The following is a 7500-nucleotide window of genomic DNA, read 5'->3' as shown; positions in this document are numbered from 1 at the left end:
CCTCTGGAGCCAGGAGGAAGCCGTGCTGGGGCACCGGCTTGCCCTCCTCCCCCCATGCCGGGCTCCATAGCATACGAGTGGCCAGTCACCGCCGCTGGCTTTTCCCTTAGATGCCGTGCCCCCGCGGGCTGCGGCTTTGGCCATGGGGGGGAACCCCCGTGAAGAGGGTCCAGTGCTGGGAACTCTCTCTGCCCCTTACCGGGCTCTCTCTCGCCGTGCCTGGACGGGCTTGCTTTCCATTCTTGGTGGGACCGACGCCGGCACCACGTCTCCCCGGCTTTCTCTGCCCCCGTGCCCCACCGGGCAAACGTCGCTTCGGGGGTTCCACACTTCGGCAGTGGCCGGCGCCAGCCACTCGTCAACTTTTTTTCTTTTCCCCGCTTTCGTTGCCGAGCCCGGGCTGGGCTCCGGCTCACGGACGAGCGAAACCCATCCAACACCGCTGAGGGTGCGCCAGCGGCCGCTCCAAACCGCCGCGCCTTTGTTCGGCCCCGCGGGTCCCCTCTCTGACCCGGGCGAAAGCCACCGAGAAGCCAGACGGACCCCTGCCCAGCCGCCTGGCGGGTGGCTTGGAGCAGCCGCTCGGCAGCGCTGCCCTGGGAGTGCTCGGCGTCACTCGTTCCCTCATATACGGAACTGGAGGGCCGTCAGCTCCGCGAGCGCACAACCAGCCGACCTCCGCCCAGCGGCAGGTCGCAGAAATCACGCCGGCTTGTACGATGACGTAGGCGGAGGCAGAGCGCAACAGCGACCCCTTGGCGACAAGCGCGATCTCCGCGGAGAGCACGTCTACTCGCCGAGGGAGAGCACGTCTACTCGCCGAGGGAGAGCACGTCTACTCGCCGAGGGAGAGCACGTCTACTCGCCGAGGGAGAGCACGTCTACTCGCCGAGGGAGAGCACGTCTACTCGCCCAGGGAGAGCACGTCTACTCGCCCAGGGAGAGCACGTCTACTCGCCCAGGGAGAGCACGTCTACTCGCCCAGGGAGAGCACGTCTACTCGCCCAGGGAGAGCACGTCTACTCGCCCAGGGAGAGCACGTCTACTCGCCGAGGGAGAGCACGTCTACTCGCCGAGGGAGAGCACGTCTACTCGCCCAGGGAGAGCACGTCTACTCGCCCAGGGAGAGCACGTCTACTCGCCGAGGGAGAGCACGTCTACTCGCCGAGGGAGAGCACGTCTACTCGCCGAGGGAGAGCACGTCTACTCGCCGAGGGAGAGCACGTCTACTCGCCGAGGGAGAGCACGTCTACTCGCCGAGGGAGAGCACGTCTACCTCCCGCCTGAGGGAGAGCACGGGGGGGGGGGACAAAGACAGGCGGCAGCAGCTTCGGTGAACGTCACCCGGGAGGCGACCGGGGCTGTCCCGGGGCAGTCCCGGGAAGCCGGCGTCCGACACAGGGAACCGTCAGCTGCCGGACCGGGGCGAATCCCCGCGGCCACGGCAGGGGTGGGGGCTCGAAGACAGCCGGCAGCCGCTTCGGTGAACGTCACCCGGGAGGAGACTGGGGCCCTCCCGGGACCGTCCCGGGAAGACGACGTTCGGCACGAGATCCCGGCCGCGGCCGGACCGGCTCGAAGCCTCGCGGTCCCGGCAGCAGCCGGAGCCGCTCGCCGCCTCGGGCTCCCGGCCCCCTACAGATCCGGCGACTCGTTCGCGGGCGGCGGGGGGAGGCAGTGGAGGGGGTGCGGGGAGAAGCGGCAGCGGAGGCGGAGGGGGGGGGGCTCGAAGACAGCCGGCAGCCGCTTCGCTGAACGTCACCCGGGAGGCGATCGGGGCCGTCCCGGGGCCGTCCCGGGATGCCGGCTTCCGGCACGGGGTCCCGGCCGCGGCCGGACCGGCTCGTATCCCCGCGGCTCCGGCAGGGGGGGGGGGGGCTCGAAGACAGCCGGCAGTCGCCTCGGTGAACGTCACCCGGCCGGCGACCGCGGCCGTTCCGGGGCCGTCCCGGGAAGCCTGCGACAGGCACGGGGTCCCAGCCGCGGCCGGACCGACTCGAAGCCCCGCGGCCCCGGCACGGGGGAGGCCCAAAGACTGGCGGCAGCCGCTTCGCTGAACGTCACCCGGCCGGCGACCGGGGCCGTCCCGGGGCCGTCCCGGGATGCCGGCATCCGGCACGGGGTCCCGGCCGCGGCCGGAGCGGCTCGAATCCCCGCGGTCCCGGCAGCAGCCGGAGCCGCTCGCCGTTCGGGCTCCCGGCACCCTACGGATCCGGCGACTCGTTCGCCGGCGGCGGGGGGAGGCAGTGAAGGAGGTGCGGGCAGAAGCGGCAGCGGAGGCGGAGGGGGGGGGGGGGCTCGAAGACAGCCGGCAGCCGCTTCGGAGAACGTCACCCGGCCGGCGACCGCGGCCGTTCCGGGGCCGTCCCGGGAAGCCTGCGACAGGCACGGGGTCCCGGCCTCGGCCGGACCCGCACTGGGTGCCGCCGCCTCGGGCTCTCGGGACGGTATGGATCCGCCGACTCGTTCGCCGGCGGCGGGGGGAGGCAGTGGAGGGGGTGCGGGGAGAAGCGGCAGCGGAGGCGGAGTGGGGGGGGGCTCGAAGACAGCCGGCAGCCGCTTCGCTGAACGTCACCCGGCCGGCGACCGGGGCCGTCCCGGGGCTGTCCGGGGATGCCGGCTTCCGGCACGGGGTCCCGGCCGCGGCCGGACCGGCTCGAATCCCCGCGGTCCCGGCAGCAGCCGGAGCCGCTCGCCGTTCGGGCTCCCGGCACCCTACGGATCCGGCGACTCGTTCGCCGGCGGCGGGGGGAGGCAGTGGAGGGGGTGCGGGCAGAAGCGGCAGCGGAGGCGGAGGGGGGGGGGGCTCGAAGACAGCCGGCAGCCGCTTCGGTGAACGTCACCCGGGAGGCGACCGGGACCGGCCCGGGAAGCCATCGTCCGGCCCGGGATCCCGGCCGCGGCCGGACCGGCTCGAATCCCCGCGGCCCCGGCACGGGGGAGGCCCAAAGACTGGCGGCAGCCGCTTCGCTGAACGTCACCCGGCCGGCGACCGGGGCCGTCCCGGGGCCGTCCCGGGATGCCGGCTTCCGGCACGGGGGTCCCGGCCGCGGCCGGAGCGGCTCGAAGCCCCGCGGTCCCGGCAGCAGCCGGAGCCGCTCGCCGTTCGGGCTCCCGGCACCCTACGGATCCGGCGACTCGTTCGCGGGCGGCGGGGGGAGGCAGTGGAGGGGGTGCGGGCAGAAGCGGCCGCGGAGGCGGAGGGGGGGGGGGGGCTCGAAGACAGCCGTCAGCCGCTTCGGTGAACGTCACCCGGGAGGCGACCGGGACCGGCCCGGGAAGCCATCGTCCGGCCCCGGATCCCGGCCGCGGCCGGACCGGCTCGAAGCCCCGCGGCCCCGGCACGGGGGAGGCCCAAAGACTGGCGGCAGCCGCTTCGCTGAACGTCACCCGGCCGGCGACCGGGGCCGTCCCGGGGCCGTCCCGGGATGCCGGCTTCCGGCACGGGGTCCCGGCCGCGGCCGGAGCGGCTCGAATCCCCGCGGTCCCGGCAGCAGCCGGAGCCGCTCGCCGTTCGGGCTCCCGGCACCCTACGGATCCGGCGACTCGTTCGCCGGCGGCGGGGGGAGGCAGTGGAGGGGGTGCGGGCAGAAGCGGCAGCGGAGGCGGAGGGGGGGGGGGCTCGAAGACAGCCGGCAGCCGCTTCGGTGAACGTCACCCGGCCGGCGACCGGGGCCGTCCCGGGGCTGTCCGGGGATGCCGGCTTTCGGCACGGGGTCCCGGCCGCGGCCGGACCGGCTCGAATCCCCGCGGTCCCGGCAGCAGCCGGAGCCGCTCGCCGTTCGGGCTCCCGGCACCCTACAGATCCGGCGACTCGTTCGCCGGCGGCGGGGGGAGGCAGTGGAGGGGGTGCGGGGAGAAGCGGCAGCGGAGGCGGAGGGGGGGGGGGGCTCGAAGACAGCCGGCAGCCGCTTCGGTGAACGTCACCCGGGAGGCGACCGGGACCGGCCCGGGAAGCCATCGTCCGGCCCGGGATCCCGGCCGCGGCCGGACCGGCTCGAATCCCCGCGGCCCCGGCACGGGGGAGGCCCAAAGACTGGCGGCAGCCGCTTCGCTGAACGTCACCCGGCCGGCGACCGGGGCCGTCCCGGGGCCGTCCCGGGATGCCGGCTTCCGGCACGGGGGTCCCGGCCGCGGCCGGAGCGGCTCGAAGCCCCGCGGCCCCGGCAGCAGCCGGAGCCGCTCGCCGTTCGGGCTCCCGGCACCCTACGGATCCGCCGACTCGTTCGCCGGCGGCGGGGGGAGGCAGTGGAGGCGGTGCGGGGAGAAGCGGCAGCGGAGGCGGAGGGGGGGCGGGGGGGACGATAGTGGCGGGGGGCGGGGGGTGCTCGAAGGCAGCCGGCAGCCGGTTCGGTGAACATTCGCCGGGGCGGGGGGGCGACCTGTCCGTGCCCGGGGCAGCCCCGGGAAGCCGGCAGCCAGCACGGGGGTCCCGGCAGCACCTGTTCCCTGCCCTGGGACTTGCCGTGCCCGGCGGCCGGTTGCCGGGTGGGGGGAGCGATGAGAGGCAGGGCGCAGCGGCCGGGGCAGCGCCGGGCCGCAGCGGGGGGCTGGGCGGGTGGGGTAGGCGTCGAGCGGCAAGCCCTCGGCTGCAGCGAATGTTCGGCGGTGCGGGGCGGGGGGGGACGGGACGACACGTTGGGGGCGCCGAGTCCGAGCCACCCCCGGCCCCAGGGGCGGCCGGAGGGGGAGGCCGGTGCCTGGCCCTGGGAGCTGCTGGGCGCCGGATGGCCGAGGGTGCGTCAGAAGCCGCCCGAGCGGTCGAGCAGGTCCTCCAGAAAGGCCTAGGGTGGCTTCGAGGGCCCCGGGAGCAGTCGAGGGAGGCCTCCAGGCAGGTCTGGAGTGGATGGGAGGCCTTCCAAAGCAGACAAGGGAGGCTGCCAGCGGGGCCTAGGCTGGCACTGCAGCCTGTAAATGGTTGGGGGGGGGGCCTCTGGTGCGGCCTGGAGTCTCTGGGTGGCGTCCAGAGAGGTGCAAAAGATCCTCTGGTGCGGCCTGTGGTGGCGGAGAAGCCTGCAGAGCGTGCGGGGGAGGCTTCTGGTGCGGCCTGGGGTGGGTCGGAAGCCTGCAGAGCGTGCGGGAGAGGCTTCTGGTGCGGCCTGGGGTGGCTGAGAAGCCTGCAGAGCGTGCGGGAGAGGCTTCTGGTGCGGCCTGGGGTGGCTGAGAAGCCTGCAGAGCGTGCGGGAGAGGCTTCTGCTGCGGCCTGGGGTGGCTGAGAAGCCTGCAGAGCGTGCGGGAGAGGCTTCTGTTGGGGCCTGGGGTGGGTCGGAAGCCTGCAGAGCGTGCGGGAGAGGCTTCTGTTGGGGCCTGGGGTGGCTGAGAAGCCTGCAGAGCGTGCGGGGGAGGCTTCTGCTGCGGCCTGGGGTGGCTGAGAAGCCTGCAGAGCGTGCGGGGGAGGCTTCTGCTGCGGCCTGGGGTGGCTGAGAAGCCTGCAGAGCGTGCGGGGGAGGCTTCTGGTGCGGCCTGGGGTGGCTGAGAAGCCTGCAGAGCGTGCGGGGGAGGCTTCTGGTGCGGCCTGGGGTGGGTCGGAAGCCTGCAGAGCGTGCGGGAGAGGCTTCTGGTGCGGCCTGGGGTGGGTCGGAAGCCTGCAGAGCGTGCGGGAGAGGCTTCTGTTGGGGCCTGGGGTGGCTGAGAAGCCTGCAGAGCGTGCGGGAGAGGCTTCTGCTGCGGCCTGGGGTGGCTGAGAAGCCTGCAGAGCGTGCGGGAGAGGCTTCTGCTGCGGCCTGGGGTGGCTGAGAAGCCTGCAGAGCGTGCGGGAGAGGCTTCTGCTGCGGCCTGGGGTGGCTGAGAAGCCTGCAGAGCGTGCGGGAGAGGCTTCTGCTGCGGCCTGGGGTGGCTGAGAAGCCTGCAGAGCGTGCGGGAGAGGCTTCTGCTGCGGCCTGGGGTGGCTGAGAAGCCTGCAGAGCGTGCGGGAGAGGCTTCTGCTGCGGCCTGGGGTGGGTCGGAAGCCTGCAGAGCGTGCGGGGGAGGCTTCTGGTGCGGCCTGGGGTGGCTGAGAAGCCTGCAGAGCGTGCGGGGGAGGCTTCTGGTGCGGCCTGGGGTGGCTGAGAAGCCTGCAGAGCGTGCGGGAGAGGCTTCTGCTGCGGCCTGGGGTGGCTGAGAAGCCTGCAGAGCGTGCGGGGGAGGCTTCTGCTGCGGCCTGGGGTGGCTGAGAAGCCTGCAGAGCGTGCGGGGGAGGCTTCTGCTGCGGCCTGGGGTGGGTCGGAAGCCTGCAGAGCGTGCGGGGGAGGCTTCTGGTGCGGCCTGGGGTGGCTGAGAAGCCTGCAGAGCGTGCGGGGGAGGCTTCTGGTGCGGCCTGGGGTGGCTGAGAAGCCTGCAGAGCGTGCGGGAGAGGCTTCTGGTGCGGCCTGGGGTGGCTGAGAAGCCTGCAGAGCGTGCGGGGGAGGCTTCTGCTGCGGCCTGGGGTGGCTGAGAAGCCTGCAGAGCGTGCGGGAGAGGCTTCTGGTGCGGCCTGGGGTGGCTGAGAAGCCTGCAGAGCGTGCGGGAGAGGCTTCTGGTGCGGCCTGGGGTGGCTGAGAAGCCTGCAGAGCGTGCGGGAGAGGCTTCTGCTGTGGCCTGGGGTGGGTCGGAAGCCTGCAGAGCTTGCGGGGGAGGCTTCTGGTGCGGCCTGGGGTGGGTCGGAAGCCTGCAGAGCATGCGGGGGAGGCTTCTGCTGCGGCCTGGGGTCTCTGGGTGGCCTCTAGAGAGGTGCAAAAGACCCTCTGGGTTGGGCTGGGGTGGCTCTTGGACCCCTGCCACACAGTGGAGAGAGGCCTCCGGCCCGCCACCTGTGTCCCTGTGTGCCTGAGTGCCTGTGTCCCTGTGTCCCTGTGTCCCTGAGTGCCTGAGTGCCTGTGTCCCTGTGTCCCTGTGTCCCTGAGTGCCTGAGTGCCTGAGTGCCTGTGTCCCTGTGTCCTTGTGTCCCTGTGTCCCTGTGTCCCTGTGTGCCTGAGTGCCTGTGTCCCTGTGTCCCTGTCTGTGTACCTGTGTGCGAGAGTGTCCGGCACGCCACCCAGCGGCGGCGGGCAAGCAGGTAGGCGGGTGGGCGGGCCGGCGAGGGCCAGTGTGAGTTTGGGGGGTGGGAGGGGAGGCGGCAGCTGGAAGCGTCAGAGGAGGGGGCGTGGCTCCGGCTGGCCCCGGGAGCAGGTTCCCGGGACCGGGACCGGCTGGACCCGGCGGGTGGTTGATCCCGGGGCGGGGGGCAGAGGCGGCGGGAAGCGGCAGCTGCGTGTGCGGCGGGGGGGGTGGAGGGCGAACCGCGGCGGGAAGCGGATGCTTCAGAGCAGGTTACGGGGGCGGGGACGGACGACACCACCTGTCCCCGCCCCGGGACGGGCTGGACCCGGCGCCCTGGACCCGGCGCCGTGTACCCGCCGCCGCCCCCCGCCGCCGCCCCCCTCCGCCACCCCGGGACCCCGACGTTTTTTGGCGCCCGCGCCTTTTTTTGCTCCCCGCCTGCCCGCGCTGCCCCGGGCCCTCCCCCGGGGCGGGGCGGGAGGGAGGGACGGACGGACGGGTAGC

This window comes from Melanerpes formicivorus, unplaced genomic scaffold, assembly GCF_026170545.1.
Source record: "Melanerpes formicivorus ecotype bairdi unplaced genomic scaffold, bMelFor1.0.p_v2 SCAF_322, whole genome shotgun sequence".
NCBI classification, from domain to species: domain Eukaryota; kingdom Metazoa; phylum Chordata; class Aves; order Piciformes; family Picidae; genus Melanerpes; species Melanerpes formicivorus.
This window is presented reverse-complemented; position numbering follows the sequence as displayed.